Source organism: Carcharhinus amblyrhynchos, chromosome 24, assembly GCF_965287045.1.
Source record: "Carcharhinus amblyrhynchos chromosome 24, sCarAmb.v2.hapA, whole genome shotgun sequence".
Taxonomy (NCBI): Eukaryota; Metazoa; Chordata; class Chondrichthyes; order Carcharhiniformes; family Carcharhinidae; genus Carcharhinus; species Carcharhinus amblyrhynchos.
Window position 1 is genome coordinate 7506808 of NC_137347.1, and position 11775 is coordinate 7518582.

Sequence of the window (11775 nt, forward strand, 5' to 3'; positions counted from 1 at the left end):
CCTCACGCCAAAGGGGTGTGTGTGTGGGTGTGGGTGTGTGAGCATTGGCTAGTGCAAAGTTGCCCCCTTAGTGCCCTGGGCTGTATATGTTAGAGGCTAAATACATTGATGATAGGGAGGTGGTATTGTTGTTGGTGCAGACTCAAATGAGCCAAAGAACCACCTTCTGCACTGTAGGGATTGTATGATCAATAATGTAAATAAGCACTTGAGTTTCATGTAGGAATCAGAGAGGAAAGGACTTTGAATATTAGGCCTATGATTCAGAAATTTTGCTTCATAAAGGATTACAGCCATTTCTTTCCAGTCTGCAATTCTGACAATAAGTACATTAAAAATAGACTTAAATTTGTGTTTCATGTGGGTCACCTCCTATTGCAATAACCAAGTTACAGTTTGCAAATCTAAAATGCTCAAGATTGGAGAGCTAAGTTGGTGTGTTTTGAAGTGTAGATCTTGGTTTAGTTTAATCCAGTGGTTTGGTCCAAATTACTCTCTTTGATCTGTTGTATTCCATCAGCTTAGAATCTCTATAGTACAGAAAGAGGCCATTTGGCCCATCAAGTCTGCACCAACCACAATCCCACCCAGGCATTACCCCCCCCATCACTACATATTTACCCACAATCCCTCTAACCTACGCATCTCAGGACACTAAGGGCAATTTAAGCATGGTCAATCAACCTAACCACACATCTTTGGAGTGCTGGGGGAAACCCACAGACACAGGAGAGAATGTCTGTGTGGAGTCTGCACAGTCACCCAAGCCGGGAATCGAACCCAGGTTCCTAGAGCTGTGAAGCAGCAGTGCTAACCACTGTGCCACCTGTGGTGTACAATGGCCGTTCAGGAAGAATGCACCAAGTCACCTCATCCTCTCCTGACTCAGTTTGGCTAATTTAACAAAATAAATGTGTAGCAGTCTATTTAGTACATTTTGCTGTTTTATTATGTTTCCCATCCTGCTTTAAACCAAAAACACAGTCAAAGGTTGAAAACCATTCCTCACAAGCAAGAGCCCTCCCCTCTCTACTTCATTGGATGCTTTAACTATCAGTCCACACCAAAACAGCATTTGGGAATTCCACAAGCCATAGGAGCAGAAGACAGCCATGCGGCCCAGAATCTGCTCTAACATTCAATCACAACTGATCAGATAATCATCAGCTCCACTTTCCTGCCTTATCCCTATGACTCTTGATTTCCTTCCTTATTAAAAATTAGCCTTGCAGTAGTGGAATTTCTTGCCTCGCCAGATCCTTGTTACTCACTGGGCTGTCTGACCCTCTGCTACTGCATCGTGTTGGAATTCTGGCCATTTTTGTGCTTAAATACTGTGCTGTCCTCTGCTGGTTCCCCTCCAGATGCACAAGAGTTAGCAGAATAACTAGATGCACTTGACCCATCTGAGATCCACCTGCATTTTGCAGACATCAAGTCCCTGTCCCAGCGATGACACAGTTCAACACAAATTTGTTCAACCTATCCCAACAACTCAACCACCATCTCAACAACTTCCAACTTTGTCGAGCAATGGTCTACCATCATCTGTAGCACAGAGTCAGAGTCAATGCCAATGCCATTCATGGTACAAACACTTCTGGCATAACAATTACACTGTCACAGTGTACCATTATTCTACAGCCCAGCATTGTAATGGCAGACCAGAGTCTACAATAGATAATTAATGGAGACAGCACTGTTCAGCAAAAACACTGAGAAAATGGTATGTACAGTTTAACCAAAACTGTTGTTTTTCAGTCAACAAGTGTGCTGCAAAGCACCATCCCAGAACTTACTGTTCACAAGTGGTTCTTTCAACATTCAAATGTATATCATTATGGATGTGGAGGAACAGGTTTAAGGAGATGACAGATGCAAATATTAGACTACTTATAATGGGGGACTTCAATTGCATGAATATAAACTGGAATAAAAGTAGTGTGAAGTAGCAGAGAAGGGAAAGCTTTTCTAGAAATGTGTTTAGGAACATTTTTCACAGCATTATTTTTCCATTCTGAAATGAGAAGTGTTGTGGGATTAAGTGAAGTAAGTGTTAGGAGGAGAGGATTTAGGCAACAGTGATCATAATAGATTCCCAAATTGGGTCACTGTGTGGAGTTTGTACGTTCTCCCTATGTCTGCATGAGTTTCTTCCAGGTGCTCCAGTTTCCTCCCACAGTCCAAAGATGTGTGGGTTAGATGGATTGGCTATGCTAAAAATTGCCCCTTAGTGTCAGGGGAACTAGCTGTGGTAAATGCATGGGGTGATGAGGATAAGACCTGGATGGGATTGTGGTCAGTGCAGACTTGATGGGCTGAATGGCCTCCTTCTGCACCATAGGATTCAATGACTATGGCTACACCTGCCGCAACACCACCCCCCTCTTAAAAACTGTGGTCTCCTTCATATCTGAGGCAGAGAGAAAACAAGAGGAGGAAATTCCAGACAGCCACTTGTCCAAACCCCAGTCATTTTCAGCCCCCCCATCCTATTTGCAGCAGAACCTTCCAGGCACAGAACATCCTCAACAGTCACCAGTATATCCTGACAGTCCATTGCACAAACCAGCCTCCCATCTATTGACACTGTCTACATTTCCTCAGTAAAGCAGCCAGCATAATTAAGGGCCCTACACATTCTCTCTTCCACCCTCTTTTTTTTGTTTACTTCATTCCAATCCAATCAAGTCAAATTAAACCCAATTCAGTCTCAACAAGTTGGGACATTCCTGATCCAAGCTGACAAGACAGGGCTCTCACCTCCTGTCCTTGATCTACATGATCCAAGCTGACTGGAGTAGGTGTAGCTCCTCCAAGACTTGATCTTATTTGCATCTTAACCAAAAGGCCAAGATGCCACTTTAAAAAATTGCTTCAAATGAAGCTGAAATGTAACCTAATGACTTCAACCCAGTGCAGTATGTTGATACTACACTTGATCTTAGCCAATACCACCACTAGATGGTAGACAGATCCCCAATAGTGAGGTCACACACCAACCAACTCAAGAACAGCTTCTTCCCTCCTGCCATCAGACTTTTGACTCAACCTACCTCACATTAAGTTAATCTTTCTCTACACCCTAGCTATGACTGTAACACCACATTCTGCACTCTCTTGTTTCTTTCTCTCTGAACAGTATGCTTTGTCTGTGTAGCGCAGAAGAAACAATACTTTTCACTGTGTGTTAATACATGCGACAATAAGAAATCAAAATCAAAACTTACCCAAAGCTCCAAACACGTCAGCAGTGTGTCCATTGAGGCAAAGATAACCAAGGTGGAAGTTACTGGTTCACCCATAAACACTATAATATTTTCCGTTCAGTAGTTCTATTTATTTAGAAAATTAAAACAACCACTCCACTCAGCTGCACCTATGCTTCACAGGCAGAGCAGAATGCAGCTCGGTGTGAGAGTTTCATCTGCTGCCCACTTTAATCAGTTTCATTGGCATGGTCCAAATAAGAAGCAGGTTGAGTTTGAGGCAGTTCAGAGTCAGCCTTGGGGCCATCAACTGGCTCTCCACTGCCTTGGGAATTTTGGCCTCCATTTTCACTCGGCTCCTCGACCTCAGTTGGGGAAGGCTGTAGAAACAAAAAGAACGTTGATGCAAAATTTTTAAGTGCCAAAAAGAAAGAGAAAGGGATGAAAACTTACAACAAACTTGTGTCTTTAACATTAAACTGAGCACAGTGCTGCTCACACCAGGAGTCAGCAAACATTTTGCTTCCGAGCGAGGCCGTAAAGTCCTAATCATCAGGGCTGCGTGGTGGAACTGCTGCCTCAGTGCCAGGGACCTGGGTCACTGCCTGTGTGGAGTTTGCACATTCTCCCCATGTCTGCATGGGTTTCTTCTGTGGGCTCAAGTTTCCTCCCACAATCCAAAGATGTGTGGGTTAGTTAGATTAGCCATGATAAATAGCCCCTTAGTGTCGGGGGAAGCTAATAGGGTAAATGCATGGGGATCGGGCCTGGGTGGGATTGTGGTCAGTGCAGGCTTGATGGGCTGAATGGCCTCCTTCTGCACTGTAGGGTTCTACGATTCTATATGAGATCTTTAGATCTGCAGTTCTTGCTGAGCCACTGGGTGGCAGCACCATGCCACATCCAATCTGAAACACCAGCTTCATGTAAGCCTTTGGCTGATGACCATCTTCACCCTGTTGCGAACCTCTGGCTTATGTAACCAGTTATATAGCAAGTTTATGGAGTGCAGTGCTAACTTAGTGATGCATAAATATTCTGTCCAAGTCTCTGTTACCTCAATCGGTCAGAGTTAGGGACATCCAGCAAAAGAATCACTCAACAATATTGAATAAAACTCATGACAAAAAAATTACAGCAACACTTCCTGACGAAAGCAGGATTAGTTCTCTATTAAAATACAGTGAGTGGAGGATAGTTCCATGATATGCATAAAATCAAACCCTGCCATTTACAATTACTTGGGCTACAGATTTGATTGATAATGGAAAGTGAAGTTACACAACTATTTCTGTTCTGCCCAGGGATATTTCTGGTGTTGTATCCAGTACTTCCCAATACCCTCTGTAACAATTGAACTGACAGTTCTTCAGTCACGTGGATGAAGGACAATTATAGGGCATTGTGTCAATGATGGTTAGCACTGCTGCCTCACACCGCCAGAGTCCTGGGTTCAATTCCAGCCCTGGGTGACTTACAAGTAGAGTTTACAAGTTCTCCCCATTTCAAAGAACAAAGAACAGAAACAGCCCGGGAAACAGGCCCTTCGGCCCAACGAGCCTGCACCGCTATTTTAATATTACCAGTCCCCCACCCACCCATCTATTGGTTTTATGGCTATCCACATTGAGGGAAACTAATTTCCATGTGGGTTTCCTCTGGGTGCTCTGGTTTCCTCTCAGTCCAAAGATGTGCAGGTTAGGTGGATTCACAGAATATTCGAGTGCAGAAGTGGCTCTTCAGCCCATCAAGTTGGCAAATAAAAGGCCCTGACCTGCTCACCTAATCCAACTGGCCAGCACTTGGCCCATAGCCTTGAATGTTATGGCATGCCAAGTATTTATCCAGGCAATTTTTTTTATTACGAAAAGGATCTGAGGCATCCAGCCTCCACCACCCTCCCAGGCAGACATTCCAGACCATCACCACCTGCTGGGTTAAAAAAAAGTTTTTTCTCAAGTGCCCCATGGATTGGCCACGATAAATTTTCCCTTAGTGTCCAAAGTTGTGTAGGTTAGGGGATCAATGGGGTAACAGGCAGAGGGATTGGATAAGATGCTGTGTTTCAGACGGGCTGAATGACCTCCCCCTGCGCTGTAGGAATTCTATGAATTCAAGAGCCGTTGTACACTCTAGTTTTGAACAGGGGTTTCCAGAATGTGTTACGTACCAGTAATCAGCACTATATTTGGGGTCAGACTGCTGCTCTTTATTTGAGAAAAAAGGTCATTCTCTCAGGGTATCCCACAGCACTTTGAAACAAATGAAATACTTCTACAGTGTAATCACCGTGGCGCAGGGACCAACTCACACACACAAGACTCCATAAAACTGCAACATGTTAAAGATCAGATCATCAGTTATTTAGCGACATCGATTGAGAGATAAACATTGGTCAGGATGCCAGGCTGAACCCTTCACTCTGCTGTTCAAAATAACATCACGGGATCTTTCACATCCATCTAAAGGAGTAGATGGGGTTTGACATCCTACCCAACCAGACATTGAAAACTACAGATCAGTGACCTCTGATAGGGAAACTGAATAAGACATCTCACAACACCAGGTTAAAGTCCAACAGGTTTATTTGATGTAAACTGACAAGCTTTCGGAGTTTGCCCCTTTGCCAGGTGAGTGGAGTGTTCTGGTCTCTGACAGAGCATATCACAGCACATTATATATGTTCTGTCAGAGACCAGAACTCTCCACTCACCTGACAAAGGGGTAAACCCCGAAAGCTTGTCAGTTTACATCAAATAAACCTGTTGGACTTTAACCTGGTGTTGAGAGACTTCTTACTGTGTTTACCCCAGTCCAACGCCGGTATCTCCACATCAGGGAAACTGAAGACAGGACTATGGAATTCAATACACAAGCACTTGGGGCCCTCAGCACTTCAATGAGAGCAGTGCAATAGGAGGAAATTCCTTGTCAAATTCCCTGAAGGAGACGTGGATCAGGAGAATCCAATTCATAGAATTCCTACAGTGCAGAAAGAGGCCATTTTGCCCATCGAGTCTGCACCAATCACAATCCCATCCAAGCCCTTTCCCCCCAACCCTACATATTTACCCTACTAATCCCCTTTACACTGAGGGGCAATATAGCACAGCCAATCAACCTAACCCCTACATCTTTGAACTGTGGGAGGAAACCGGAGAAAGTGCAAACTCCACACAGACAGTGACCCAAACCGGGAATCAAACCTGGGTCCCTGGCACTGAGGCAGCCGTGCTAACCACTGTGCCATCCCATTGTACTTCCACAAAGGGAATGGAACATTTCCACAAGGGAGAGATAACTTTCCATTAGACTGAGATCAAATGCAAGATCCACTTCCAAAGGTTTCACAAAAAAATTATGCTTTTCCCCCAGCAACACAGGAGCAGCACTGTGCTAGGACACAGTCCTAGGTGTGGCCTACACGTGTCTCCAGAGCCACAGCAATGTGGTTGACTCTTAAATACCCTCACAGATGGGCAATAAATGCTGACCCAGCCAGCAACACCCACATCCCACGAATGAAAATAAATTCAGTCACACGTCCCCACGTTGCAACTTCAAAGGCATTTCATTGACCAGACATTTGGGATGTAGCGCGGTCCTGAAAGGACAGCACCATGTGAATGTATTTCCTTCCTCTCTGCAGAGGGCAGTCGGGAAAAAAAAACACAAGTTTTTTCCACCTTAAACTCTGGCACAAAACAAAAAGCAGATGGGAAAGAAAGATCGGTCGCAATGGTAACTTTCACTTACCTGACTGAGATTGGAGAGTATTGCCAGTTGCTCCAGCACACTATTGCAGTAACTAATGTTACACAATAAAACCTGCTGCCGAGACTCAATGTACTTCAGTAGCTGTTGGTTCACTGGATGGTTTGACGCAGCCTACAATGTAAAATAGACGGGGTTTCTGAGGAAGATGCCTCTGAGTAAAGACTACCAGCAAGTTAAGCAGTTGATTCTACTATTATGCAATGAAATTTTAAAAAAAGGATCTGCTGCTGGGATAGTTTCCTTGAATAGTGTGTGCTGGAGCCAACGAGGGAGCGAGCTATCTTGGATCTGGTGTTATGTAATGAGGCGGGTAGAATTAGGGACCTTGTGGTGAAGGATCCTCTTGGGAAGAGTGATCATTGTATGGTGGAGTTTCTGGTGCAGATGGAGGAGGAGAAAGTGGTTCCTGGACACACGTCCTTTGTTTGAATAGAGGGGAGTACGGTAGGATGAGAGAGGAATTGGCGAATGTTGATTGGGGGAGCGTGTTGGAAGGTAGGTCTGCTGAGGAGCAGTGGAGGATCTTTAAGGAGATCTTTCTTGGTGCTCAGCAGAAATTTATTCCGATGGTTAAAAAGGATCGTAGGAGGAGAGATAATCAGCCGTGGATAACGAAGGAGGTAAAGGAAAGTGTTAAATTAAAAGCGGAGGCGTTTAGAGTAGCTAAGAGTAGTGGGCGAGAAGAGGATTGGGAGAGGTTTAAATGTCAACAAAGAATGACAAAGAAGTTGATAAAGAAGGGTAGGATAAACTATAAAGCTGGGCTAGTGCTTAATATAAAAAAGGATAGTAAGAGTTTTTATAAATATATAAAAAGGAAGAGGCTGGCTAGGGTGAACGTTGGACCCTTAGAGCATGAGAGGGGGAATTAGTGGTAGGGGATGGGGAAATGGCTGAGGCCTTGAATAACTTTGTTTCGGTCTTCACGGAGGAGGACGTGAATAATTTGCTGAGTGTTAGCGATGGAAAGATGGTAGGAGCGGAGGGCCTGAATGACATTATTGTTACTAGAGAGGCAGCGCTTGACAGACTGGAGGGGCTGATTGTGGACAAGTCCCCAGGACCAGATGGAATGCATCCAAGGGTTCTGAAAGAAATGGCAGAGGTGATAGTGCATGCCTTGGTGATTATTTTCCAAACGTCGCTGGATTCCAGGGAAGTGCCGGAAGATTGGAAAACAGCTAATGTTACGCCGTTGTTTAAGAAAGGTGGCAGGCAAAAGACAGGGAATTATAGGCCGGTTAGTTTAACGTCTGTTGTAGGTAAAATGTTAGAATCCGTCATCAAGGAGAAAATAGCGAGGCATCTTGAGGAGAATTGTTTGATAGAGCAGACACAGCACGGTTTCAGTAAAGGGAAGTCGTGTCTGACGAATTTATTGGAGTTCTATGAGGATGTGTCTAGGGCGGTGGATAGAGGAGAGCCGGTGGATGTGGCGTTTCTTGATTTTCAGAAGGTGTTTGATAAGGTGCTGCACAGGAGGTTATTACAGAAGGTCAGGGGGCATGGAGTTGGGGGTAGGGTGTTAGCGTGGATAGGGGATTGGCTGTCAAATAGGAGGCAGAGAGTGGGGGTCAATGGGTGCTATTCGGATTGGCGGTTGGTGACTAGTGAAGTGCCCCAGGGGTCGGTGCTGGGGCCTCAGCTATTTACCATTTATATAGATGATCTGGAGGAGAGAACTGAGTGTATGGTGTCGAAATTTGCTGATGACACCAAGATTGGTGGAACGGCAAATTGTGCGGAGGGTGTGGAGAGTCTGCAGAAGGATCCAGATAGGCTGGGCGAATGGGCCAGGAACTGGCAAATGAAGTTTAATGTTGGCAAGTGCGAGGTTGTCCACTTTGGTAGGAATAATAGTAGGAAGGACTATTACTTATATGGTGAAAAACTGCAGCGTGCTACGGTGCAGAGGGACCTCAGGGTCCTTGTGCATGAGTCGCAAAAACCCAGCCTGCAGGTGCAGCAGGTGGTCAGGAAGGCAAATGGGATGCTGGCCTTCATAGCGAGGGGGATTGAATATAAAAGTAGGGAGGTCTTGCTGCAGCTGTATAGGGCATTGGTGAGGCCACAGCTGGAGTACTGTGTGCAGTTTTGGTTGCCGCACTTACGCAAGGATATTTTGGCCTTGGAGGGAGTGCAGAGGAGGTTTACTAGGCTGATACCGGAGTTGAGCTACGAGGATAGGCTGAATAAACTAGGATTGTACTCCTTAGAGTTTAGAAGAATGAGGGGAGATCTCATTGAGACGTATAAGATGATGAATGGGATGGATAGAATAGAGGTGGAGAGGCTCTTCCTGCTCAGAAAGGACAGTAGGATTAGAGGGCACAGCCTCAATATAGGGGGGGGGGGGCAGTTTAGAATGGAGATGAGGAGGAACTTCTTCACTCAAAGGGTGGTGAATCTCTGGAATTCTCTGCCTGTTGAAGTGATGGAGGCTGCCTCGCTAAATATATTTAAGATGCGGGTTGATAGGTTTTTGATAGGCAAGGGGATTAAGGGTTATGGGGAGAGGGCGGGAATGTGGAACTGATCCACCTCAGATCAGCCATGATCTTATTGAATGGTGGGGCAGGCTCGAGGGGCTAGATGGCCTACTCCTGCTCCTATTTCTTATGTTCTTATGTTCTTAGTATTTATGTTCTTTAATTGTAACGTCAGGACAAATTTCTTCATACTAAGGATGGTATAAGTCTCGTAGCCATGATGTGGAGATGCTGGTGTTGGACTAGGGTAAGCACAGTAAGAAGTCTCACAACCCCAGGTTAAAGTCCAACAGGTTATTTGCTAGCACAAGCCACTAGCTTCCAGGGTGCTGCTCCTTCATCAGGTGAGTGGGAGTTCTGTTCACAAACAGGGAATATAAAGGCACAAGCTCAATTTACAAAATAATGTTTTCTTAAACATTAGTTTGTAAATTGGGTTTGTGCCTTTATATTCCCTGTTTGTGAACAGAACTCCCACTCACCTGATGAAGGAGCAGCAACCTGGAAGCTAGTGGCTTGTGCTAGCAAATAACCTGTTGGACTTTAACCTGGGGTTGTGAGACTTCTTAGTAATTCTAGTAGTCCAGTGGGGAGGGGAGTGGGGCCCAGCTCTGAGGGGTATTAGTGTGGGTCTGTACAATAGTTACCCAGAAGCTAGAAATGGTCTTAATTCTTTTTTTTTTCTGGGTAAGTAATGTTGTAAGGTTGAGGAGTTTGGGTCTATACTTGGAGTTTAGAAGGATGAGGGGGCGATCTAATTGAAACTCAGAATACTGAGAGGTCTAGATAGAGTGGACATGGAGGGGATGTTTCCCCAAGTAGGAGAGACCAGGGCACAATGTCAGAGTGAAGGGACACTCCTTTAAAACTGAGATGAGGAGGAATTTCTTCAGCTAGAAGGCAGTGAACCCATGGAACTCATTGCCACAGAGCGCTGTGCAGGCCAAGTCATTGACTGTCTTCAAGACAGAGAAAGATAGGTCCTTGATCAATAAGGGTTACACTGCCCTAGAGCTTATGGCTATAATTCTGTATTTTTTTAGTTCTTTTCCTTCAGAAAGTGCTTATACGCACTTTATGGCCTTCTTATCCAGCATTTCTACATTGAATAATTTGTGAACAGTTCACAGAGATGTCCACATTATTTATATACGTGCACCTTAGGCAGCACATGCCCGCGGTGACTGCAGAATGACAGTGATAATCTTTGTAATGGCCTTGCAACAAGATCACAACTCTCTAATCACATCCAACTCTTCATTACTTTGTGTACAACAACTCCTGTCTTCTGTGCTGGGGCAGGAACAAAAACAGCAAGTCAGAGCCATTTATCATCGTCACATTTTCTAAAAAAAAGGTTAAACAGGACACCCACAACTGGATTTATTACTGGAAGTATTTCAGGTGGTGTAATTCTGAGCTTTGCACATCACAAGAGAATCTCATTCATTCTGGGCCGATTTACGTTCAGGGAGCAGGGTCAGAATCCCTACAGTGCAAAGGGAGGCCACCAGACCCATCAAACCTGCAACAATCCCACCCAGGTCCTATCCCATAACCCCAGCTACTTAACCTGCTTCAAGTTTGGGTGTCCAGATCACTTGTCCTGGTCCCTCCATGCTGACACTATAGTTAAGAAAGCCCATCAATGCCTCTGCTTTCTTAGAAGACTAAGGAAATTTGGCATGTCCATTATAACTTTCACCAATTTTTACAGATGCACCATAGAAAGCATTCTTTCTGGTTGTATCACAGCTTTGTACGGCCCCTGCTCTGTCCAAGACTGCAAGGAACTACAAAGGGTCGTGAACAAAATCCAATCCACCATGCAAACCAGCCTCCCATCCTGACGGTGACAACACTTTGCGCTGCCTCGGGGAAGCAGCCAGCATATTTAAGGATCCCATGCACCCCAGACATACTCTATTCCACCTTCTTCCATTGGGAAAAAGATACAAAAGTCTGAGGACACACACCAACTAACTCAAGAACAGCTTCTTCCCTGCTGCTGTCAGACTTCTGACTGGACCTATCTTGCATTAAGTTGATCTTTCTCTACACCCTAGCTATGACTGTAACGCTACATTATGCACTCTGTCCTTTCCATCTCTATGAATGATATGCTTTGTCTGTAGAGTGTGCAAGGAACAATACTTTTCACTGCATGTTAATACATGTGACAATAATAAATCAAATCAAAACAATCCCCCTAATGAAGGTGCAATTTACCGTGGCCAATCCCCCTATCCTGCACATCTTTGGAATGACATCCCCTGCACCCTGATGTTGTTGCACTGAGG